Below are 27,276 nucleotides of genomic sequence, written 5' to 3' on the forward strand. Positions count from 1 at the left end.
AAAAAAAAGATAAAAAGATAGATGTTGGGAAGTTATTAAAAAAAGATAAAAAGATAGATGTTGGGAAGTTATTAAAATATATATATATATATATATCGTGTGTTTCATTTACCGAGTTGTCGGAAATTGATAAATCGATCTGGATAGATGTATAGACATCCGGATGTGTACATTAAAAAAAAACATATGTAAGAACGGAATTGTAAAATTATTATAAAAGACCAAAATATCATTATAATTAATAAGACGGATAAACTTAATTCTTAATATACATTGCGTTATTTGGTGGATTTGAGAAAAATACCAAGAAAGAGAAGAAAAGGAAATTTGTCTAGAGTGAGTTCGGAGGGCATGCGTAAACGACAACAGCGAGAAAGTGAAAGTACGGAGGAAAAAAGGGAGAGATTAGAAAATGCTGCAGAGAGACAAACACAGCAAAGACAACGACAGCGAGAAAGTGAGAGCACGGAGGAAAGGAGGGAGAGATTAGAAAATGATGCAGAGAGACATGCACAGCAAAGGGTGTTAGAAACTGATGAGGAGAGGACACAACGTTTAGAAAGAGATGTCCAGAGACATATTCAAAGGAGAGCCGATGAAAATAAGGAAGCAAGAAGAAAACGAGTGGAAATTGTTTCGCAAAGACGTGCACACAGGCATGCTGAGAGAATACGCCAAGAAAAAGACTTAAATTATCATGTTGCGCTTATTGTAAAGGAGAAGGAAATTAAAGTAAAAGTTCACAAATTAGGTCTAATAAATGTGATATGTAATTTTTGCAAATCATTAAACTTTGAATGTGAAAATGAAAATAAAGGAATATTTACATATTGTTGCCAAAAGGAAAAGATAAATTTGGAACCAATAAAATGTCCGGAATTTCTACGAAAATTATACATGGGAAAATATGCTCAATCTAGGAATTTTGTGAAGAATATTCGTTTATATAATAGTGCATTAGCAATGGCTTCGATGGGTGCTCCAGGAAATAGAAATCCTGTGGAAATAGTGAACATTGCGCCTTATTGCTTGAAAATTCATGGGCAATATTATCATTTGACCTCGACGTCAATGCGTCCAGGAGAAGGGGAAGCTCCACGTTTTGCACAGCTTTATTTTATAGATACTGAAGAAGCTGTAAATCAAAGATTAAAAAAGGAAGCAAATAAAGGCTGTGATGCAAGTCTGATGAGAGAGTTGACAATTCTCATGGAGCATGACAATTCATTAGCGACGACGTTTAAGATGATGCGTCAGATAGAAATAGATTTAAATCCTCAGGGTACTCAAGCACCAAATTTGATGTTGTCGTTCAGAAAAGATCCGAAACAAGATAAAAGAAGGTATAATGCCCCATGTGCAAATGAAATAGCCGTGGTCTTTAATAATGTTGATGGTGAGCCTCCATTTGAGAGAGACATTAGGATATATAACAAAAATTCGAACGATGTTCAACAAATTTCAATTCTGGATAAAAGATGTGACCCAATGTGTTATCCTTTATTATATCCATATGGCAACGATGGATGGCATTCTGAAATGAAATCAAATAATCCTCTATATCAAGGATATAAAATTTCTCAGATGAATTATTATGCTTACTTGCTGGCACCTAGAAAAGAATTTAGTTAATTTAAAATGGCAGGTAAGTTGAGGTGTCAATTCATACTAGATGCCTATATGAAAACTGAGGCTAATAGACTTAATTATATTAAATTAAATCAGCCGAAGATAAGATGAGAACTGTATTCAGGGTTAATGGATCACCTAGATAATCGAGAACAAAATGAAGGAATTAAAGCTGGTATACCAGTAATATTACCATCATCATTTATGGGAAGTCCAAGGAATATGCAAGAAAGATATCAAGATGCAATGTCTATGGTGAGAAAGTTTGGGAAACCAGATATCTTTTTAACAATGACATGCAATCCACAGTCTCCGTCAATTAAGGAAAACCTTGATGGATGCCAGGTAGAATATCGTCCAGATTTATTAGCAAAAACCTTCAACTTGGATGTAAAAGAATTGATGAGAGATCTAATGCGAAAGGAAATTTTCGGAAAAATCATAGCCTATGTAAGCGTAATTGAGTTCCAAAAAAGAGGACTACCACATTTGCATTTACTTGCAATGTTAGGTGATGAAGAAAAGCCAAGGCATGAAGAAATAATAGACAAGATGGTATGGGCTGAAATCCCTGATGAAGAAAGGTATCCAGAGCTTATTAATGCAATGGTTTTAAGGCATATGATTCACGGACCATGTAGCGACACATCGAGAAGATATCCTTGCATAGGGGAAGAAGGAAAGTGTACAAAAGGCTATCCAAAAGAATTTAGAGACAAAACAAAAGCAAATGAGAATGGATATCCCATGTATCAAAGAAGGAATACAGGGAAAAAATACAAGGTAAGAGGAAAAGAAATTGATAATCGATGGGTAGTGCCATATTCGCCATATTTATTAATGAAATATGATCGGCACATAAATTTGGAAATATGTTCATCAGTAAAGAGCGTTAAATATTTATACAAGTATATTCATAAAGGATTTGATTGTGCTGCCATTGAGGTACAAGCAAGAGACGGAACGAGACTCATTAAAATAGATGAGGTAAAATCATTCATGGATGCAAGATATGTTAGTACACCAGAAGCAATGTGGAGATTAAACGGATATGAAATGTTCATGAAGTCTCATACAGTAATAAGACTGGCAGTTCATTTGCCTAATCGTCAAATGATATATTTTAAAGAGGGAAATGAAGAGCAAGCAGCAATAAGTGCGCAGAGAAGGGACACTACACTTACAGCATGGTTTAAATTGAATCAAGATGATGAAAGAGCGAGGCATTTATTATACACAGAGGTTGCGTCACAATATGTGTATGAAAAAAAAGAAATAAAATGGAAACTACGTCAAAAAGGAACAGAAAAGATCATTTCCAGATTATATAGGGGAGACCGGGGCCTAACCGTCAGTTTTTTTTCGGTGCCGATTTTTAACAAGAAAATAAATAATTTTAGTTAAACGTGGTATACCACTGTAAAGAGTGAACCTTTAGCTACAAAATTTATATAGAAAATTTTTATCTACGTCGCTTTGTTTAACCGGTATAGAGCAAAAACGACAACGGTGGAAAAATTGAAATCTCAAAAATGCCGGGGTTTAACCGTCACCCCCCCCGGGGTTTATCCGTCACACTGCATTTTCAATACATATACATACATCTAATCCTGAAAAATGATAGGATACATTTTAATAATTGTTTTTTAAGAGAAAAATATAAAAATTTATTAAAAAATAATTGTTTTACCTATTCCATAAAACATTTTAGGCACGTGAATACAGATCCTGACAAGCGCACGCATGTGTTGTGTGCCCTACGCTCGCACGCAATGCACTGTTTCCCATATGCTCTGTTTATTGTCAACTTCTTTGAGCACACGCAGCACGTATTATCCAAGTCTTCGTCAGAATCCGACCGCTGCTGCTTCCTTGATTTCGATTTACGCCCACTGCTCGTCGAAGGCTGCGGTTCTGTTTGTGTGGCATTTTTCTTATTTTATCTTTTCTCACCGCAAGAACTGCCTTCTTGAGTTGCTCCTTGTCGACGGGAATCGACGGCGTCCTCGCGCCGATTCCTCGACGCGCCGACGACGACACGTCGTCGGAATCGCTCCGTCAGGACCCAGGGATTCTGTGATTTACGTTTGTACGGAGCAACGACGACGACGACGACGACGGCCACGACCACCACCACCACCACCACCACGACGACGACGACGACGACAACGATGACCACCACCGACACCACCACCACTACAACGGCGGCGACAATGACGCCGAGACGATGCGGCGAACGCTGGACGATGCGGTCGCATGCGCGACTGTTACTGACACAACGACCAACAACGACGATTTACCGCGGCCGGGAGTCGGGACGATCTACCGCGCGCGCGGCATGTCAACTCTCGCGCGGAAATCGCGGGATCTCAGAGCCGTGCCGTGCCTCGCCGTACCTCGCCGACGCCGCGACGTGCCGTGAGCGCGAGCGATCTCGAAAACAACGGTCCGCCATCTTTTCGGTCGGCCAAAACACCCGTTCTGCAACGATACGTGCGTACCATTTCCCTCCTATACAAACTGACGCACGTGCAAGGGAAGACAGAATCACGCTCGAGGGAAACCTAACCTGAAATCGCCGTGAGCCGAAGTCGTGCGCCCGGCGCGCCACAGTGACGAGACTGACGGATAAACCCCGGGTGCTTACTGACGGATAAGCCCCAAGCACAAGTTTCAGGTTTGATCGCCCACGAAATATTAGACATCAACGATAATGAAAAAACTACACTGGATTCGTGTTCAGCATGCATTACTCTTTATAATCACGTACTTTGAGATTTGGAGAGCAAATATTATTGCAGATATTACAAAATTTCCACGCGCAGAAAATTTCACTTTCACCTTCCGAAAACACGTTTGCCCTCGTAAAAATCATAACACGGCAGATAACCTGCCGAAACTCCGTTGGTCACATGGGTACCATAAGCAGCGTTTACAATGTTAATAGCGAGTTCGCACAATATACAGGTTCCGAGATATTTGATTTGACGGTTCAACCCCGGCGACGGTTAGGCCCCGGTCTCCCCTACAGTAAGCATAAAAGATAATGAAAGATATTATCTACGACTGCTTCTTTTACATGTTAGGGGAGCTAAATGTTACGAGGATTTGAGAACTGTTAACGGAGTTCTTTATGAGATGTTCAAGGATGCGGCAAAAACAAGGAATTTGATAGAATCAGACGATCAATGGGACAAAACGCTAGAAGAAGCGAAAGAGAGCCAAATGCCTGCACAAATTAGAGAGCTATTTGCTTATATTTGCATATATGGAACACCTACAGATGTACCAACACTTTGGAATAAATATAAAGACGTCATGATTGAAGATTATGTACATAGAAATATGGATAATCCAGAAAATATAGCTATGAATTATATCGAGGAAATTATGAGAAATAATGGAACTAGCTGCGTAAACTTCAAATTGCCAAAACCAAAGCCAGTGACAATTACTAAAATAGAATATGATTTAAATGAGGAAAGAAGTAGAGGAGAAGATTTATTGTTGACATTAAATGCAGAGCAAAAGCACGTGTACGATTTAGTAATGCGAGCAATTGAAAATGAGAATGAGGTCAAAAGATTATTTTTTATAGACGGATTTGCAGGAAGTGGAAAAACATACCTGTTTAATACATTACTAAGTGTAATCAGAGGAAGAAACGAGGTGGTTTTACCATGTGCGTCTACAGGTATAGCAGCAATACTTCTAAAGGGGGGAAGAACATATCACAGTCTGTTCAAGCTAACAATACCAATAGATGAGACAACGAAATCAAATATCAGAGGAAAGACGCAGGAAGCAAGAGAATTAATCTCTGCGAAACTAATAATATGGGATAAAGTGAGCATGACTGTAGGACAAGCTCTAACAGCAGTCGATAAATTATTAAGAGATCTGATGAGGAATACAAAACCATTTGGGGCAAAAGTAATTCTTTTTGCAGGAGACTTCAGACAAAATTTACCTGTAGTGGCTCATGCAAACAGAACGGCTATAATTGAGTCAACTGTAAAACACAACCCAATATGGAAGAAAGTAATTCAAATTAAGCTTAAGGAAAATATGAGAACAGGGGAAGAAAGAGAATTTGCAAATTGGCTAATGGAATTAGGAGAGGGTAACTTGACGAATACAGATGGACTACAACAAGATACAATAGAAATTCCACACGAATTTTTATGTAAAGAGTCATTAATTACAGAGATTTTTGGAGAAAAAATAACTATGAAAAAAATAATGGAAAATCCAGATAGAGCGATTCTTTGTCCAAAAAATGAGGACACGTTTAAAATTAATGACAACATTTTAGGTTTAATGGAAGGAGAAGAAAAAGAATATTTATCCATTGACTCTATTGAGAGTAAAGAAGAACAAGAACATTTAAATTTTCCAACGGAGTTTTTAAATAGTGTGACACCAAGTGGAATGCCAGTTCATCGACTAAAATTAAAAGTGAGTGCCATAATAATACTTTTAAGGAATTTAAATTCAAAGAAAGGATTATGCAATGGAACAAGATTGATTGTAAGAGAACTGAAACAAAACCTGATTCATGCGGAGGTTATGACAGGGCCAGCAAGAGGAGAAATTGTATTCTTACCGAGAATCGATTTCATACCAAGTGATATTGAACTACCATTTAAGCTTAAAAGGCGACAGTTTCCAATACGTGTCGCATTTGCAATGACAATAAATAAAGCCCAAGGACAAACATTAAAAAAGGTAGGAATATATCTAAGAAATACAGTATTTGCACATGGACAACTTTATGTAGAATTTTCTAGAGCAACAAAAAGAGAAAGTGTAAAAATAAAAATAGAAGAAACCAACAAACAAGGACACTTAATTGAAGGAAAAAATACATCTTTTACTAAAAATGTAGTATATCGAGAAATTTGGTAAATTATGGAGAAAAAATGAATGAGAGCCAATAATGGTGGGTAACTATACACATCATACCAAGGGTGGGGGCTGGGGGAGGTTTTTAGCCGGTGCAAGTCCGGCATAACCTTAGGGACCGGCCCTAGGGTATGCATTAGGCATTTTCCTCCTCCAACGAGAAACAAAAAAAAAAGGCTCAATATCTTAAAAGAGAAAGAGAGAGAGAGAGAGAGAGAGAGAGAGAGAGAGAGAGAGAGAGAGAGAGAGAGAGAGAGAGAGAGAGAGAGAGAGAGAGAGAGAGAAATACAAAGAACACATGATTAAAGACTTTGTACATTTTCTTCTTACCAAGGATATATTTCCTTCAAAATGACTCGGAACTCCCGTTTAAGCTCAAACGAAGACAGTTTCCTATTAGAGTGGCATTTGCTATGACAATCAATAAATCCCAGGGATAATAGTTTCCTAGCTTTGAAGTCCACGCGCTAGCTTTGAGGCCCGCGCGAAGCGCGGGCCGAAATGCTAGTTTTAAATGAAACCCCAAAGGGCATTATGTTGGTAGAATATTACAAAAAATATGAAAAATTTGATGATGAACAAAGATCATTATTGATCAATACTTGTGCGAATTTTTTCGAAGAAAATAGTATTAAGATGTCGATGGCAGACAGTTATAGACTTGAAAAAGAAATATTATTGTAGAAAAATTTCCTACTGAAAAAAAATTAGTAAGTTTATTTGAAATTTAGAACACAAAGATATAATAATATTTATGTGACAAAATTATTAACTTAACTCCATCCAGTTATACATTTGATTTAAACATTTTTATTTATTTAAAATAAAAAGATAATAATACATTAATCGCATTACGTTATAGCAACGACAGTTCATTTACTTCATTTAATTTTTGTATTTAAAGTAGATATACAATAAAATCAGAAAAAATAAAATAAAATAATTCATAATAATTCATAACTAAAAATAAAACAAAATTTTAAATCCTAAAAATGTTTGAAATTAAGGGGTGACGGCTGGTCTAGTGGGTAGAGCGCCAGATTCGTAATCCGGAGAACCGGGTTCGAATCCCGCTAGGCCACTGAGAATTTCTCAGCAAAAATGCTGCCCCCCCCCATCTAGCGGAAAGAGGTATCCCTAGATGGAAAAACTGGGCTCTGTCTTTCGGAAGAGACGTTAAACCGTTGGTCCAAAGGAAAGGGAATGGTGATGGTAATGGATGAGTTGAATAGGGGGTTGGGTACGTCCCTTCAAAAACGCCCTTTAAGGCCCCCTCGGAGTAAATAAAGTATATATCTTTATCTTATCTTATGTTGGAAATTACTTGCATAAAGACAAAAAAATATTGTATTACGATCATAAATTATAAAATTTTGTAAACTGTATTATTTATTAAAAGACTAATACTTTTTATAATTTTACTTTACAAAATTTTTTTTACGATTGTAATGAATTTGTTTTTTATTGCTTTGTGTAATTAATTTTAAAATTTTTATAATTTTAAATTTTAATAAATAAAAATGTTTCAAAACATAAGCGATGACTGATAGGGTCAAGTAACCATTTTTTCATTAAAAAAGATCAGTATGGATATTTATCTTTATAAAATTTGCTTTTATAGGAATATTATCGAACAGGTAAACGCGGAAAATTATATACTAACCTTGCCAATTTAAAATCTTCTCTTAAAACAGCAGTTGGGAAACATATTTTGCCAAAAAAGCAGAAAGTTCAAAACTAACTCAACGGGAACATCAGAAAATCTTTGGTAAGTTCTTACAAGTTTAAAAATTATATGTTAATAATGTTAAGTATTTTAGTTCCAGAAAACGATGCGGAAAGTTGCATTAATGCACTCAAATTTAACAACCTGACATCAGAAGAATTTGACAACTGTTGAAAAGCATATGGCCAACAGGGATGTTAGATATAGAACTCAGCCTGACTCGTTGGACGAGAGTGGGGGACACATACACATAGGCTGCGTTTCTGTATTCACTGTAAGTACTGACGATGTGATGTCATTGAGCACAGCTGCAAGATCGTTCCGTAATTACTTCTGTTGCTTTTACCGCATATAACGCTGCAATAACGGAACGATATCAGCAGTACTGCGACTGTTATGTATAAGAAAGAAATATAACCGTCTTAATCTATCTTAGACACGACGTGACACGACGATAGGAGCACCTATTCTAAATATATAAAAAAGAATTAGTTTTCAGATTTATGAAAATATCGAAATTATTTATTATTATATTAATTATATTAATTTAGTAACCTTTTCGGGCTTTTTCCGCATCTTCGTGACCAGTGATCGGCAAAAAAAATTTTCATTATTTATTTTTTAAATGTCAAAGCAATCATTAATAAGCCAAAATACAATATATTAAGTGCCAAAAAAATAAAAATTTTTTAAACTTATTTTTATTTACCTAACAATTTGTAAATAATTTCAAAAAAAGATTATTTCTACAAGAATTATTTATGTTTAACATTATTTTTTAATTCTTAGAAAATTTAATAATAAATCGAGAATTATAACTAATTTTTCAAAAATAAATAATTGAATAAAAATAATTTCTAATTTTCTAAAAAAAAATAATAAAAAACAAATATTTTTTAATTTTCCAAAAAATTAGTAATTAAAAAAATATTTTTTAATTTTTCAGAAAATTAACAATTAAATAAAAATAATTTTTTATCCTTGACTCTGAAACAAGTTGTCTTGGCAAAGACAAGTATGAACATGAGGTAACTGACAATATTACAATTAGAGATACTGGGCAAGACGAAGGGGACGGATATACGCGATTGGTCAAAACCTGTTAACGTTTTATGAAAAGTGTGTGTGGCTACCATTAGAGCCATCGCACACGAAATGCATAGCTTAGCATAAGCGTATTACTAGCGCTACTTGTACTTGTACTTCCAGTCATCTCGGTGGAAAATTGAAAATCTCTTATTAATGTAATTTCTTATTAAAAAAATCCAATGTGATCCCCCGAAAAGTGATCCCCCGATTCAAAGGTACTTTATTATCAATATTTTTTTAGACCTTTTTGTATATATGTGATATTGTTGGTGTAGATTTTGCATATTGTAACAAATTTTAAAAATTCCAAAAAATAAATCCAATCCCAGGTAAGGTAAACGTCCCAGTGGCCGGACAAATTGGAGAAAAATATTTACTATTTATTTAAACAATTAAAAATAAAAATAATAATTATTGTAAAAAAAATTTATTATTTAACAATTAATTGGAAAATAGAAGTAAACCTAATTAAACATTTTTGTATTTAAAAAAATTGATTAAATGAGCATGTGTCTGTTTGTTAGAAATATGTTGGATTGTGTAACTTCTGTTAAACAAAAGAAATATTGATCTTAAGGAGGGAGCGGCACATCCATTTAAGTCTATTTTGTTCGAGAGAGATTGCATATATTTTCTCTTATAAGCTAGATAATATTTGTTTCAGTAGATAAAAACATATGTACATACACACAATAAATCAGTGACGCAATAGATACATGAAAAGAATATAAATATTAGTTGGTGAATGATTCCTTTCTTTATCTGATTTCAATGTGGTAGTATTTCTTGAGAACACTTCAGGGTTCTGTTCGTTTTCATCTTTTAATGTTAAGTCATTATAAGAAGACTTATCCAAGCATGTAAACCTTTAAAAGTACCATAAAATGGTTACTATAAATATTCATAGAAAAGTATATCATGAAAAGGATCATTCATCTGAAATTATCACCCACAGAATACATACTAAATATCAGACAGTAAATTAAAGAAATGGTAAAGTATGAAATATTCAGTTTCCAGCGTTGGAAATTATGACTCAATAATTCTAAGCGAGAGATGGTAAACAAGATCACCACCGTAATGATTGTTATCTTTTTAACGCAATAGATAGTCGTGACAAATCCTTAATATGTTTAAGAATAACTTAACTAATATGAAAATAGAATACATAGTTTCTTTTACATTTATGTGCACTTTTCACAAGAATCGTGTTTCTCGAACTATCAAAATGAATCGTAATGAAATTGACAAACTTGTTTGATTGCAATCAATTAAATGAAAAGGTATCTTGTACTGAGCTCAGCTTTTCGTTATAAAACCAGAAAGGTTTGTTATCATAAGAAGGACTTTCTTTCCGAAAGATGACCTTCCTTGAGGTAAACAAATTTCGTGGCCTCTGTAAGAGAGATTGAATACAAGCCGACTGTAACGCACGTTACCTAAGGCTTTGTTCAACTAGCAAAACATCGATAGATTTCTTGGTTTACCTCACAAACAGCAGAATCGTCGCTTCTGGATAGGCACATCCTTGAAAGGATGGCGTGACTGGCTTGCGCCGTAATTGAATCCCTCTTATTAATGTTGATAATAATTAGCTACGAGGGAATGCTTGAAACAGTAACGGCAATAGTCGTCCTTCCTTTCTTCGAAATATACTGGAATACTGGCCCTCCTTCCTTCGTGTAATTAACTGAGCGGCCAGCTCTCGTGTTTCGTGGAACTTCTCGTTCGGATGCGGGATAAAACAATGTCCCTTTCGAGGCAGTGATTAACAAATCTCTTGGATGATGCAACATCCGTTTTACTGACTGATCGTATACACGTGCTACTTGATCTACGTTTCGGTAACGAATGGCCGTTCGTGCTTCGACGAGATCGAGCATGTTCGGCCCGCGCATGCGACTACAGCCTCACACACTGCCCGGGCTCGCATCGCAACCGAGTCACGGTCGGCTCACGTGACCGACGTCCCCCGAACAATGCCGACTGCGCCGCGCGCTTCTATATATGAATATACTTATATGCTAGGACATATATATACAATCTCTCTTTCTAACACTGTTGTTTGTCAAAATGATGGCCAATCGTTAACAGATTCGTTAAGCGCAAGCATATAGCTAATAGTATAAAAATTGGATATTTAATTATATTTGTAAATAAATAATCAATTATCTAATTTTAAAGATTAGTTAGAAACTCGTTTTGACGAAATTCATCCTAAAAATCACAATTAAAACGATAATTTTGAGTGTCCGGATACTGGTACATTAAAAATATCAGTAGTCCCAATCGCCGGACGCATGTGCGAACGCAATTTGTTAAAAAATGAGAGGTTAGTGTCATGCAGTGTCGCTTGTTGGAATTGATAGATTTTTGCGGTAAGTGTAATAATTACATGTTTTTAAAGGCATTAAAACTATTCACCGACAATTTATCTTCATTTACAAATGTTAAAATAAGTATAATTTTTTAATTTGTCGGACACTGGGACAAGTTATGCCCGGATACTAGGCCATAACCTACTTTAGCTGTCCGGCCACTGGGACAAGTTATGTCCGAACACTAGGCCCTAACCTATTTCAGCTGTCCGGCCACTGGGACAAGTTATGTCCAAACACTAGGTTCTAACCTATTTCAGCTGTCCGGCCACTGGGACAAAAGTATGTCCGGACACTAAGCCACAACCTATTTCAGCTGTCCGGCCACTGGTACATTGACACGCTCCATTATTTATGTAAATATTAAATTATTAATTGATATATGTGAGTTAAAATAATTTTTCCCTGCTTAAGGGAATCTTAAGTTTTCGAATAAATACAAATATTTATATTAAACATCTTTCTAAATATTATAAATTGTATTATTTATGACAAATCATGCTTAACCGTCCGGCCACTGGGACGTTTACCTTAGCACATATTAGTTTCATATATGTTTTTTGAACGTATATATAGTTTCATAACCGTAAAGAACCATTAAGAAACGTTTGAACAAAAATGTTTTTAAAACCATGATTTAAGAAACGTACTTTTTACGTTTCTACAGTTAACAAAAATACCTATTTGTTAAATTTTTCCTTTCAAAATTATAATTTGCTTTATCTATATATATATATAATAGCTTTAATAGCCTTTTTTGAAACATTTAAATTTATATTGCACTAATTATTATTGCACAAAATAAATCATTTGATCCATGCACATATATCCACTTATTTACTTAAATTAATTTTGTCCTACCGGTCTTTATCTATTTGTCATCGGACAAATCTGAGCTTAGAAAACTTCCAACAGTTGCAAAATAAACGTTCTGCTGAACGTGGCCATTGAAAGAACATTTATATGTGTGTTCCGTTTTGAAGAACTTCCTGAACTGGTGCACATCAGTAATGCAATTAAGTTAGAGTGAGACAAGTATATTTTGTTTCACTTTAACTTATTGCACGAATGTGCACCAGTTCATGAATTTCTTCGAAAAAGAATAGACGTCATAGATGGTATATGCATAAAGCTTCTAGAACATTCTCACGCATGTCTCAAAGACGTCATAAACACGTTCAAAAGACGTGAAAAGTAGGAATTTTAAATGTCTTTATCTAAAATGTCTTTATCATTAACAAAACGTTTCTATAATAGTTTTTTAAACGTTATTTTATTGGAAAAGAAACGTTCCATCGAACGTTTTTCGAATGGACATTTTTACTCATGAGAAACGTTTCTAGAAATCGGTTATAAAACGTTTCGGAAAAACGCTTATAAAACATTTCTGAAACGTGTATGTGCTACCTGGGATATGGCGGACTCAAATATTTGCGAATTTTTAAAACTTTATATTTTAACCTTCCCAGGTAGAAATTTTGTTTGGAAACAATCAGGGCCCCATATATTTTTTGAAAAATATTTCTGGGACCTAGGTGGACAATCTAGCTAGGGCCTGTGTAAAGTTTGGGACGCCTAACTCGTATAGGCCCTATTATTGAATCCAGGTCGGCCCAAGATTGCGCCCAGAATTTGTTCAAAAAAATTATCTGGAATCTAGCTGGGACCTATAATTTTCCTAGATATTTGCTTGGTTTGTACCATAATTATTTTTATAATCCAGTCTGGCCCAGGCTTGAATCTAAAATTTTTCCCTAAAATATTCCCTGGAATCCCGGCTGGGCCAATATTTTATTTGAAGGATTTTCGAAGGATGTTTTAATAATAATTTTACTCGTTTATCCCAAAAAAGAAAATATTTTTATTTATCGTCGGCAAAACAAAATAAATTGTCATATTAAAATTAAACACACTTTATATTAACAGACTTAATTATTTATTATATAGCTTAGCCTACAAATTTTAAAAATAGAACTTTACTCTAGGTTTTGTACTTTGTTCCTCTTTGCGCGATGTCCGTCCCAGTCTTTCGCGTTTGTTAAGCAGTAACCAATACCATTCAGAATTTCCTTTTCCGTTAGTGGCTGATTATTTTCGTTAAAGGCGCCAGACTATTATGAGAGGTTGCTGTTATACTGCACTATAGTACTGTAATTCCATGTACTTTTACGTCACTACGCATGATCATGTGCGTCTACATCATGTTGGTATAACAGACATTCTAACTACGCAACAGTCAATTTTAGTACTTAATAATGTTTTTCCTAAATTTGAGAGCGACAGTTTTAACTTACAGATTTATGTTTTACGCACCAAAATATACAAAATTGTGAAGTTTCAGCCAATCGGTAAGAAAGCCCCTCTCCTTCATAATTACCTTAAAAAATAATTATGTTAATGTTATATATAATATTCCCAAACGATAATTTAATTATAATTATATTACATAATCTTAAATCTTACCTTGTTAAAAACTTCATTACCAAAGAGTTCGCCATACTAAAAAGTAAAGTTTTATTGTAACAGAATTCAAAAAGTTAGTATCTAAATAGAGAGAATCGTGTATGCGCTCAATCACGAGAAAATCCATTATCCACCAGTCTTCAAATATCTGCAGAAAAAATCCTCTGATGACTGACGAATATAAAAATTCGAGGTAAAGTTTGCATTAAAAATATAAACTGGTTTGTCCACCACTTCCAAAAACTTTGCTATTATAATTTTTATTATGATAGATATATTTAACATTTAGATTAAATATTAATTAATCCTTTTAGAGTCTAATCTTTTTTGTGTGTGAGAAGAACATATTTAATTTAATTATTTTTTAAAATGTTAGAGATTGCTGAATACAAACGTAAAATTTACCAACATTTATTTTGTTGTTATTGCTTTCGTGAATAATTAATATTTCCAGACACTAAGATATAAAATCAACGTCTATCATAAATAATATAATGGACTCGATTCAATTAATATTATAACTTGCCTACAATACGAATTGCGCTACAGATCACTTTCTCATTCTCTTCAACTTTTACAAGACAGCAATTTACAAAACATTTACAAGACGGCATATGCATACGTGTGTGATTTTGGATGCACCTTCTAATATATAATATTATATAATATATTGATGATTACACACACACACACACATACATACACACACACTATCTGTCACGTACTACGTTTACGCAAACGTTACTTCTGTAGTAACTTATACGATAATTCCTCCACGTAAACGAGTGAATTATTGTAAGTTATCACAGAAGTAACGCTCGCGTAAACATAGTAAACGGTCAAGACTATCACTACATATCTCCGACCCAGGTAGCAAACACAAGTCATTTTGACGTCAAATACTAGTCATGTTTGTACAAATGACGTCAAATGACCAAAAAGCGACTATGTCTTTAAAAATGACATTATACTGACGTTATTCCATAACATTATTATGACGTCTATTTTTAGTCATTTTTGGTTAGGTTAGTCTATGACATCGGCGACTAATAATGGACGTTTATAAGACGTCATTTCTTAGACCATCTAAAGACGTCATTTTAAAGACGTCTTAAAGTCGTCCAAATAAGATCTTTTTGTAATATAACTATTTTTACTTCTTAATATTGTTTAATAAAGTAATAATAAAATAAAAACCACAAAATTAACTGCAATATGTTTGTTTAGCAACTTTATGATTGAAGTGGCGAATTTATGGTATAAGTGGATGTAGTTGCGTGTGATTATAGTTTTATGATAACTATTTCACACAGTGTTATAGCTATCAAGAAGAGTATCATTACAAGATTTTTTAACACTTTAAAGATGTACCTGTTATAGACAAGTACAGTTAATAAGGAAGCATCAGGGTGAGAAGATCGTCACTGTCCACTGGATCATCGAAGTCAAGCGACTCGGACGCGGTACTGTACTAGGATGGGTGACCGCCTTGAGAGCGGCTATACGCACATGGCATGTAACGAAACAGTTAAAAAAGTTTTTTTTTTCTTAGATAAAGAAAAAGAACATTTTTTTATAAACGTTTATCAAGTAGACATTTTAACATTTTAATTTCATAAAAAACATTTCTAGAAACCGGTATGTCGTACAATGGACCTATTTTTGCCGTCAATAAGACGTCAGAAAATGACGTCAATTGTCTGTGACATTAGACCGTCATTTTAACGTCATTATGCCGCCAGTTAGTGACGTCAGGAATGGTCAGTAAAGGACCAAAATTTGACGTCAAAATGACTTGTGTTTGCTACCTGGGGACCCATCGATATGTCGATGCTCCGACCCGCTGATATTTTGCCTCTTGTCACACCCACATCCTAATTTCGTAGCACTTCGATCCTTGCGTGACGCGACCGAAATTGGGAATTAAGCGATCGTACTTAGTAGTATTTAACGATGAGAGACCACGGTGTTACGCGCGAACGCGATATGTATTTCTAGGTTATATAACTGACTGACAGCGCGCTGTCCCTGCAAACGCACTAAGCGACGAGCGCGCACGTACGCGTATATGCTGTCTCTTTTCAGTGTAGCAACACTGTCATGGAGGGGACCCGGGGGGACGCTCGAGATGTTCTTAAATGCCATCTATCGAGGCAAAAGCAACCGTACGTACGGCGACGACGACGACGACGTTTAATTCTTAATTGTAAAATTTACCATTTCAGACTTTGCATCGTCTCCGCTCGTAGGGCACGTAGCGGAAAAATAAAAACACTTATTATATAAATCGACCCCAAGCTATCGATCACACCAAGCCTACTTATTCCTAGCCTACTTAGAACTTGATCCGTTTACTCGTTATTGAGATCTCAAAATCTCGGGTACTCGCAACTCGTGCGTTCGCGTAAATGAGTCACGGTGCGTCTCGCTCCGCGCGTACTTGGCGCGAAACACTACCGTGTCTCTTGATATTATAGTACATAAATTTTATCTTGGGAAAAACTAGGTAAATTTCAGGATTATATTCTGGACCTATTAGGGTATTTAAAGCTAGATTATCCAATCCAGGCCCCATGCATAGTTTCATATCTAATTTGGGAAAAACCTGTCAGTGGCAACCCAGGTAGCAAACACAAGTCATTTTGACGTCAAATTTTGGTCCTTTACTGACCATTCCTGACGTCACTAACTGGCGGCATAATGACGTTAAAATGACGGTCTAATGTCACAGACAATTGACGTCATTTTCTGACGTCTTATTGACGGCAAAAATAGGTCCATTGTACGACATACCGGTTTCTAGAAATGTTTTTTATGAAATTAAAATGTTAAAATGTCTACTTGATAAACGTTTATAAAAAAATGTTTTTTTTCTTTATCTAAGAAAAAAAAACTTTTTTAACTGTTTCGTTACATGCCATGTGCGTATAGCCGCTCTCAAGGCGGTCACCCATCCTAGTACAGTACCGCGTCCGAGTCGCTTGACTTCGATGATCTAGTGGACAGTGACGATCTTCTCACCCTGATGCTTCCTTATTAACTGTACTTGTCTATAACAGGTACATCTTTAAAGTGTTCAAAAATCTTGTAATGATAATCTTCTTGATAGCTATAACACTGCGTGAAATAGTTATCATAAAACTATAATCACACGCAACTACATCCACTTATACCATAAATTCGCCACTTCAATCATAAAGTTGCTAAACAAACATATTGCAGTTAATTTTGTGGTTTTTATTTTATTATTACTTTATTAAACAATATTAAGAAGTAAAAATAGTTATATTACAAAAAGACCTTATTTGGACGACTTTAAGACGTCTTTAAAATGACGTCTTTAGATGGTCTAAGAAATGACGTCTTATAAACGTCCATTATTAGTCGCCGATGTCATAGACTAACCTAACCAAAAATGACTAAAAATAGACGTCATAATGATGTTATGGAATAACGTCAGTATAATGTCATTTTTAAAGACATAGTCGCTTTTTGGTCATTTGACGTCATTTGTACAAACATGACTAGTATTTGACGTCAAAATGACTTGTGTTTGCTACCTGGGAATCTAGGACCCATGTAGATTTTCCCGACTATTCTTTGTCTCGGTAAAATCAAGGTAAATTTCTAGGGTGTATTCTGGACCTAGACGGATATTCCAAACTGGATTTTTCTACACAGGCCCTGTATTTAATCTCGGCAAATCGAGGCAGATTTCCACCTGGGTTTTTTGTACATATAAGGTTTTTAAAAGAACAATAAAAAAACAGAAAAAACATTCAAAGAAAGTCGATAATAAACAATTAAACTTTATTTATATTAAAAAATATAATTTTGTAAAAAAAAAACAATAATTCTCAAACTTAAATGTTTGATAAAGTTGGTGTGATTAAAGAATAGATGTGTTTAATCAACGAAAATTATATATATGTTGCTTTATCTAGAGTGAAATCATTTGATTCAGTTATTAAGTTTTTCTAGGTAACCAACGTCAAGTTAGAAACGTTAAAAATATCAAGAAATATCTGAATAAATAAGAAAAATACGTATATAAACATATAAAATTCACAATTATTTGTTTATAATTATTATTATAATTAAATTATAATTGTTATATTGATGGGGAAGGGGTTGAGGGAGGGAGCGTGCAAAGCACGTTTATAGTTTATCTAGTAATTGCAAATTTTCCCAAAAAACACGAATTTTCAGTATGAAAAAATTATTTAGTATAGTTAACGTCATCGTTTCTTTTCTACTGCAACTAATATACTCCTAAAAACGGATACTTTACAAAATTAATTAATGCTAATTTTCTAAAAAAATTAGTAATATATTTTCTAATAATTATCTACTAATTGTTCAAATAATTTACTTTTTAAAAACTACTAATTTTTTAAAAAATTATAAATATTTTTTTCTAAATGAGTAATTTTTTTAAAAATTGACAATTTATTTTATATAATGGCCAATTTTTAAATTATGAGCAATATATTTCTGATTATTTATTAATTTTTCAGACAGAGTATTATATTTTCAATCAATTAATAATTATTTTAAATTTAGAGCTTAGTATTTTATTAATTACCTACCAATTTTTTGTTAATTAAAATTAAAAACATTCAAATTTTTTATTTTTTATTAATTAAAAATAACCGCCGATATCATTACTAAAAACAGAATTTTTGCCGATCACTGTTCGTGACTAACGATTACTGTATATTTCTCGTTGTTGCCTTCCAGGTCCACAAGGACCAATTCTTCCAAAGGTGCCGCCATAGCCGCCACCCAGTAAACAATTTGTCAGGAAATTGTAACCAAATAGACACCAAATAGACACGCGCAAAACTTGTCGACAAATTCGGTGCGATCTGTGTCTGCAATACGCTTGTGTTTTGCTAGCAAAGCTTGTGTACATGACTTGACACCAAATTGACGCCAAATATCGAGCAAAACAGGGCAGCAAAAGTTCAACGGCAAATTTGCGCCATATTGTGAACAAGGCTTGCCAACAAAAGCTCGACAGCAAATTTGTGCCAAATTGCGAGCAAACCTTGACGAAAGAACTTGACGCCAAATTGACACCAAATACCGAGCAAATCTTGATGACACAGCTTGACGCCAAATTGCAGCAAGCCTTGTTACGTAGCCATTAATAAATACTAAAATATTTTTTTTTAAGGAAAAATTAAAAGCATTAAATTATAAAAAAGCATATAATTTGTTATTGATTTACAATAAATTATTTTATACATATGTTACATATGTTAAAAGAAATCTTTATATTTATAAAACATTATAAGACATTTATAAAATCTAACGGTGGCAATAAAATAATTAATTATATATTAATTACAGTAAATGTTATACAATGTGAATTTACTGACATATGCAAACATTTAACTTTGTCAACAGCACATACAATATTTGTAAACACTCGAGAATCTTATATAATGCCTGGAACACATACTCCGTGCGCAGATAATGCATTGGCCGGTATAAGAAGGATTTATAGAATCTTACTGAAAACACGAGTATAATTTCTATGAAAATGCATCTAAAACAATATTCTTATAAGCCTAATACTACTAACTTTCCTTTCTTTAATCATACAATAATAACTACCGTGCATATTTAAACAACTAGTTCAAACTTGAAACACGATTTATTATTTGCAAGAATGCAAAATTGAAATAAACAAATGTTCACAATGTGCATAGTTCGTCGATTACGATGGAATAATGCAGTACTGTTGTCAGAAAGAAATAACAAAAGAATAATATACATCATTTAGGTGCAAGCAACCGAAGTGAATTTTGTAGTGTTTGATGTAATAGAAATTAATATACAGCAGAAAAAAACTGTTCAAACAAAACTTTTAAACCGTTCAAACAAAACTTTTAAACTATTCAAACAAAACTTTAAACTTTTACAGATAAAAAAATACACGATATTTCATCAACAGTTCCAAGATTATTTTGAGAAATATTTTAATCAAAGAAAGAATATGTAAAATTTTTAATATTGCAAGAATATGATAGTTATAAAACTAAAGCATTTCCCTTGTATTTTAAATTGTTTCTATTTCAAACTAATATTACAATTTTGCCTTAATCAGATTCAAACGGCAAGTAGAATGAAACATTTTATTACATAATATTACATATTCTTTATACTCTTATAACTCTTCTTTAAGACTATAAGAGTATAACTCTTTATACTCTTATAACTCTTCTTTATAACTCTTGTTTTCACGAAACATTTCGAATATTTTTTATTCTCATCACTATTCTCGCAGTTTTCAGAATTATCATCGTTGTCATCTGAATGAGCCTCGTTATTGTTGCCGGTGTGTCTGTTAATGTTAAATATATCTCTATAATTATCGTTATTTTCGAAATCAAAGTGTTCAGAGTACTCAAAATGATCAGAATTATTAGAAAATTCAGAATGGTGAGGAAGTTCAGAATGATGAAAAAGTTAAGAATAATGAGAAAGTTCAGATTCTTTTTGATTATGAAGAAAATCTGGTATTACGGAACTTTGGCTTTTAACGGAAGCATGTGCTTGCTGAATATGCGACTGATCGAATTCAATTAAAGAATCTGTTGAATTGAGTTCTTCTACAACTTCAACATTCACTTTCTGCCTTTTAACTTTCTTAGAAAGCTTATGAAACGGTGTTTTTTGGCATGTTCTAAAATAAACTGCAAATAAATTTAAATGTTATGTTTACATAAAATACATAGATTTCAAAATATATACTATCTTTACTTTTTAAAAACATTTATTTTTTCAGATTTTCTACTGCACAATCACTATAACAAATGGAATGTTAATGGAAAAAAATATAACTAAATTAATTAAACTAACAGTACAAAATAAACTTATAGGATGGAAGGCTGGCTGATTTTCTCGAGTTATAAAAAGGTCATCAATTTAAATTTAAAAACAAAATCTCGTTTAATTAAACAAATTTTAAATACAATTAACGTTTTACGTTTCGACTTTATATACTTAGTCTTCTTCAGAAACCTGATACATAAGAGATAATACATAAAAAATAATTAAAAAATAAAAAGAAATAAAATTGCTACAGATAAAAAGGATAGAGAACAAAGCCGCATACTTTGGACTGACTTGCCAGAAATGTAGCTAAGATCTACACTATGACATAGTATAGACCTTAGCCACAATTAATGTATATACGAGTTGTCAAAAATAGAATGAAATAAGTCAAGTAATAAAATTGTTACTATTATCTATACTGTTGTTATTATTATCAAACGATATTATTTATTATTTGACAGTGTAAAATTGTAATGCATATATTAAAATTACATTAGGGCTAGAATATAAACCAGACCCACAAGAATGAGAGCAATTCCAAGATCTCAAGACGAGAATTAACCAGATCTTACAGGGCGGAATTAAGGAGTCTGGATTACTGATTGAAATCAAAGTAAGAAAAGAAAAGAAAAAAAGAAAAGAAAAGAGAGGGGGGCCTCTGCTTTTGTCTACGAGATCAATTCTAGGGCTAGAATATAAACCAGAGCCACAAGAATGAGAGCAATTCCAGATCTTAAGACGAGAATTAACCTTGCAGAGCCCCTTGTACTACCACGATCAATGTCGATCTTCCAATATGGCGTCCCAAATGAGAATATCGGAAGGGCCCTGCTCGCTGGACCGGACTCCTCGCCTCAATCCTCCCTCAAGCTCTCCTTTTCCTGGCGGTGAGCTCTCCTTGGGAAGTCGAATCTCGCTCGGTTGGTCTCCAGAATACGTGCCGCTTAGCTCAATCAGTTACGAAAGAAGGAAAACGTACTCGTCTCGTCCGAAGAAACGCAGCAAGAGCGGCCATGACACTGAACAAGAGCGAGGAAGGAGGTGGGGGCGCTTTGAAAGTGGCGACTCACGTGTCGCGCCATTTGAATGAAACGCCCTAAACATCGCTTGGTATTTGGCGTCAATTTGTTCTTAAGTTTTGTTACCAAAATTTGCTCAATATTTGGCATCAATTTGGCGTTAGGTTTAGTCAACAAACTTTAACAGCAATTTGGTGCCAATTTGTTATCAGGTAGTTGCTAAGCTTTGCTCGGCATTTGGCGTCAATTTGTTCTCAAGCTTTGTCACCAAAATTTGCTCAATATTTGGCATTAATTTGGTGTTAGGTTTTGTCAACTAATTTTAGCGGCAATTTGATGCCAATTTGTTATCAGGTACTACTAAGCTTTGCTCGATATTTGGTATCAATTTGGCGTCAATTGTGTACGCATGTTTTGATACGTATTTGCTAGCAGTTTGCCGACAACATTTGATAAAACAAATTTTGATGCAAATTTGTACCATTTCTGAAACTAAAATTTGTAGCAAGTATTTGGCATTATTTGTTCGAACAGATTTGGCTATTTGGGCATGTTCTTACGACTGCGAATGCCTCACCTCGCGAGCCGCAGTAATGAAAGTAGGAAGTGACGACAAAATCTATGACGTCACATGAACACGAAAACGCTTTGACAGCTTACTGCCGCGTATATTGGAACGGATTTACAGTGCTGTCAGTACTGCGAGTGAATAGCGAAACGCAGCCATAGAAGAGAAGGCACGTACGTGTGCGCTCGAACCTCGGCGGGGCTCGGCGAGCCTCGGCCAGCTTCGGAATAATAGACAAGGACAGCCACATATATTCTTTCTCTTTCTCGCGCGTTGGAAGCCACGTGACCGTGCACCGGGCCGGCCGGCCACGGCCAGCTACGGCTAGGCTAGCTTGGCGGAAAAGCGAGAAATCTCTCGTGAACGCGAGAGAAGATTTCTTCGGCGGCGCGGCGCGACGAAATGTTCTCGTCTACTATTCGAGGCTATGCATATACAATAATATGTATATGTAAAATTATATAACTATATAATTAATTAAAATTATATAATTATCACAATAGATTTTTGCGTCACCCGGGAGGTACTATTGTGAATTGACGCGTTCTTTTTTTTAGTGGTTTCCCCGTAGGCCTATTCCACTAAAAAATAATGCTATAAAATGGTCGTAGCTTGTCAGGGGAAAAAACAAAACTATGCAATATATATAAATATTAATCGCACTTATAGCTCGTCAAAGAAAAAAATAAAATTATGTGATAAGTAAACTATACATATATATAAAAATAAAATAAATAATAAATACATATAATATATAATAAATTTTATATATATATATACAACACACACACACACACACACACACACACACACACACACACACACACACACACACACACATACACACATACACACATATATATATATATATATATATATATAATTTATTATACATATATTATATAATTTATTATTTACTTTATTTTGATATATGTATATATATATATATATATATATATATATATATACATACACAAAATTTATTTATATTATACATATACATATGAATATACATACATATATGTGTATATATACACACATAGGGTGTTTTGTTTTAAGTAATACAGTTAATTATCTTAAAAATAAAACATTTTTGGGTAAGATGTTTCATATAAAAGTTTTAGGGTTTCAAGGGAGGCAAATAATGGTAAAATCAGTTTTTGAAAAAAAGTAGCTGATCGGCTGTTGACGCGATCTCGAAATCAATTGAGTTCTCTTAGAAAAAGGGATCGAAACAGTTGATCGACCGTTAGCTGATCTTTGCATTAATTTGATTTATTGTTACCAGGACGCGAAGGTCCGGGAATATTTATAAACTTTTCGAGTATTTAACCCCGGATCTTCGCGCCCGCGGCGCACTCGATCTCAAGTTATTTACAGTGGCAGTGTGTCTTATCCTAGAACAGTCTTGTGACTTACACTAATTGAATTGTGCTCTTACAATTAGTGAACTAACGAGTCTTTGTCTTGTGAAGAAGTGACGATTTCATATATATTCAGGTATTTCTGTCTTTAATCTGTTTAGTTAATCCTAGCTCGCCACATTTCAGTCCAGTAGTAGTAGTAGTAGTAGTAGTAGTAGAATAGTGGGTGGTTCCACTGGGGCCCCCGACGGCACCTAGATCTTACTGATCCTTTGTGCCTCCCCACTCTTTTTCCTGCTAGGTTTCTAAGGTCAGTCTTGAGCCTTGTACCAGGTTTATTAGATCTATAACCCTAGCACTTTCCAGATCCTGGGGACTTAGGTACACTCGTCCCCAGGTTTTATATCTTTTGCATATAAGTGCCGGACAATGGCACAGTATATGCACGTTATCTTCTTTCTCGTCCCCGCATAGGCGGCACTCTTTTTGTTCCGCGAGTCCGAGGTTGAATAGGTGCGCTCTGAGTAGGGCGGAGTGGCCAGTGAGCAGCCCCACCGCCACTCTCAGTTTTTGTTTGCTCAGCGCCAGTAGTTCTTTAGCTCTTCCTGGTCTGCTGTTTTTCATCAAGGTCTTGGCCTGGCGGCAGGTTTTTAATTTCTCCCACCTGGTCAAGTGCTCCCTTTTCAGGTAGCTTTTGATGATTTCCTTTCCTACTGCGAAGGGTATTCCCGCTACCTGGTCAGATGGTGCTTCACTTGCTCCCTCCTTAGCCAGTAAGTCTGCGGTCTCGTTTCCGGGTACTCCTTGATGCCCAGGTACCCAAACTAAGGTGACTTTATTTAGTCCACTTAGTCTCTCCAGCGCCAGCATGCAATCCCAAACCAGTGCTGATTCGGTGGTTGTTTTTGCCAGCGCTAGTATAGCTGCCCTGCTGTCTGAGCAGATATTTATCTTCCTTCCCCTTGTGTTGTTGCTTAGGAGGTGTTTCGTGCACTTCAGGATAGCCAGTATCTCAGCTGTAAAAACTGTTGAGTGGCTTCCCACAGGAATACTTTCCCTGTGGTCATCCTTCGGTCCATAGAATCCCGCTCCAAAGCGGTTGTTGATGCCTGACCCGTCAGTGAACCATAGATCCACATTGGGGTCCCTGACTACCTTCGGGTCCGTCCATTCTTTTCTAGTTGGTATACGTATCGTGAAGTGTTTTACCAACTGGTATTTCCTTAGGGTTCTATCTTGTTTTAGAGTGAAAGAGTTTTTCTGGAGTAGGTCGAGCCTTGTGTGTCCCAGACCTGTGTTCCTCCATTCTCCCTGACACTTTAATCTGTATGCTGTGCTCCTGGCTGCATGTTCCACGGTAAGATCTAGTGGAGGCATACAGAGTGCAGTTTCTAGCGCCTCCGTGGGTGTGGTCTTCATAGCCCTTCAGTCCAGTAGACCGCCAAACATTTTTCAACGTGACAAATAACAATGCGACAAAGTCGAGCGGTCTCACGGAGTATGTGGCGATTTAAGGTAGTTGTCTCGCGATAATACAATCGGGACGGTCAATTACTTTTAAGTTGTACAAATGTGTAGATACCACATTTATTAACGTGTAGTTAAAAGTTTCAAATTTTTCTTGTTAATTGCAATTTGCGAGACAACTACCTACCTTAACGACTCGAAAATAAATGTGGCTAGCTAACGTTAATTCCTTTATTACATTTGTTTTTAGATTTTTTCATTTAAAAATGGAAACAAGTAATAAATTAAAGAAAAATCTGAAGTCAAGCTTTTCAGAAGCTTGGCTTAGTGATGACCCATTCAAATCTTGGATACGCAAAGTGCCATTTAACGAGCATTTCTTTCACTGTACAGTGTGCAAGAAAAATTTTTCATGCAGCTGGTTATCACGTGTAACAAGACATGCGGAAACTGCGCGGCATAAAAAACATATTAAAAAATATATATCATGTAATAATAATAATGACTCAGATGATAATAATAATGTAATTGCTAAAAAAAAACTATATTATAAACAAAATTTTAGGCCACAATGGTTAGATCTCGAGCAATATAAACCATGGCTATGCGAAGTGCATGACGCAAATTCATTTTTTTGTAGCATTTGTAATAAAACTATTGTTGGTGGTTTGTCACAAATCGAGCGTCACGCGAAATCCAAAATGCATATAAATAAATTTGAAAAATCTAATATACGAGCGAATGGACCGAATGAAGAACAAGTAAACATGAGTAGTTAATCTAAGGGCGTTCCAACTATGGAGCTCCGAGGGGGGAGTGAGGGAAGGGGGGTATCGGGTTTCGCGGGGGGTGATGGGGAGGGGAGGGGGCGGGGTATCGGGTTACACAAGGGTATCGGGTTACAAGGAGATAACGCGGGGGGGGTGAGGGGGAGGGGGAGGGGGCGGGGTATCGGGTTACATAAGGGTATCGGGTTACAAGGAGATAACGCGAGATGGGGGGGGTGAGGAGGAGGGGGAGGGGCGGGGTATCGGATTTTAAGGATATCGGATTTCAAGGATATCGGATTTCAAGGATATCGGATTTCAAGGATATCGGATTTCAAGGATATCGGATTTCAAGGATATCGGATTTCAAGGATATCGGATTTCAAGGATATCGGATTTCAAGGATATCGGGTTTCAAGGATATCGGATTTCGCGGGGGGTGAGGGTGAGGGGGGTGACCTTGGCATACCACGTGTATGACTTACCGGTATGACTCATATCCGGTATGACTCACCGGGGGATGACTCACCGGGATGACTCACCCGCGCCGCGAGTCCGCGTTCGCGGTCGCGGTCGCGCCGCGGGTCTGCGTGGGGGTGCGCGTCGCCCCGCGGGGTCCGCGCGGGGGTGTCCGCGGGGGGTCCGCGTCGCGCCGCGGGGTACGTTCGCAACGTCGCCGCTAGGCGGCGCACAATGGGTAAGACTAACTCGATAGCGCATTATAAGTAGGAGCGTGTCTCGTCGATGACGCGTCGAACCTGTCGGAACATGTTCGTCGTAAACAACATTTTTCCAGGAAAAGGGGGGTGGTTATCGCGTAGACTAAACAATCTATCTACGCAGTACGTAAAAGACAAATTTACGCAGTACGTAAAACAATCTACGCAGTACGCGAGACAAAGGAAGAAATGACGTCATCGGGACGATGATCGACCCGATAACGCGTCGAACCTGTCGGAACATGTTCGTCGTAAACAACATTTTTCTATCGCGCGGAGGCATCACAAAATCACAGAACACGTTCGAACACGCGTTCGTACACAAAAACTCGTAAA

The 27,276-nt window shown here is 35.6% G+C and overlaps 3 long non-coding RNA genes across 3 annotated transcripts; 1 reads left to right on the top strand and 2 right to left on the bottom strand.

Moving 5' to 3' along the window:
- Positions 1-13,555: 13,555 nt before the first annotated feature.
- On the bottom strand, positions 13,556-14,459 carry LOC139778908 (uncharacterized). Its single transcript, XR_011719722.1, has 2 exons — positions 14,191-14,459; positions 13,556-14,104 (listed from the first exon to the last, which is right to left on the bottom strand). It is a non-coding gene; the product is annotated as an uncharacterized lncRNA (long non-coding RNA).
- A 4,570-nt stretch (positions 14,460-19,029) lies between these two features.
- On the top strand, positions 19,030-22,004 carry LOC139778907 (uncharacterized). Its single transcript, XR_011719721.1, has 2 exons — positions 19,030-19,332; positions 20,987-22,004. It is a non-coding gene; the product is annotated as an uncharacterized lncRNA (long non-coding RNA).
- Positions 20,315-20,989, bottom strand: LOC139778906 (uncharacterized). The gene is made up of 2 exons (XR_011719720.1): positions 20,730-20,989; positions 20,315-20,542 (listed from the first exon to the last, which is right to left on the bottom strand). It is a non-coding gene; the product is annotated as an uncharacterized lncRNA (long non-coding RNA).
- Positions 22,005-27,276: the final 5,272 nt, after the last annotated feature.

Source organism: Temnothorax nylanderi, unplaced genomic scaffold, assembly GCF_030848795.1.
Source record: "Temnothorax nylanderi isolate EJ_2023f unplaced genomic scaffold, tnyl_v1.0 TNYL_tig0201_pilon, whole genome shotgun sequence".
Taxonomy (NCBI): domain Eukaryota; kingdom Metazoa; phylum Arthropoda; class Insecta; order Hymenoptera; family Formicidae; genus Temnothorax; species Temnothorax nylanderi.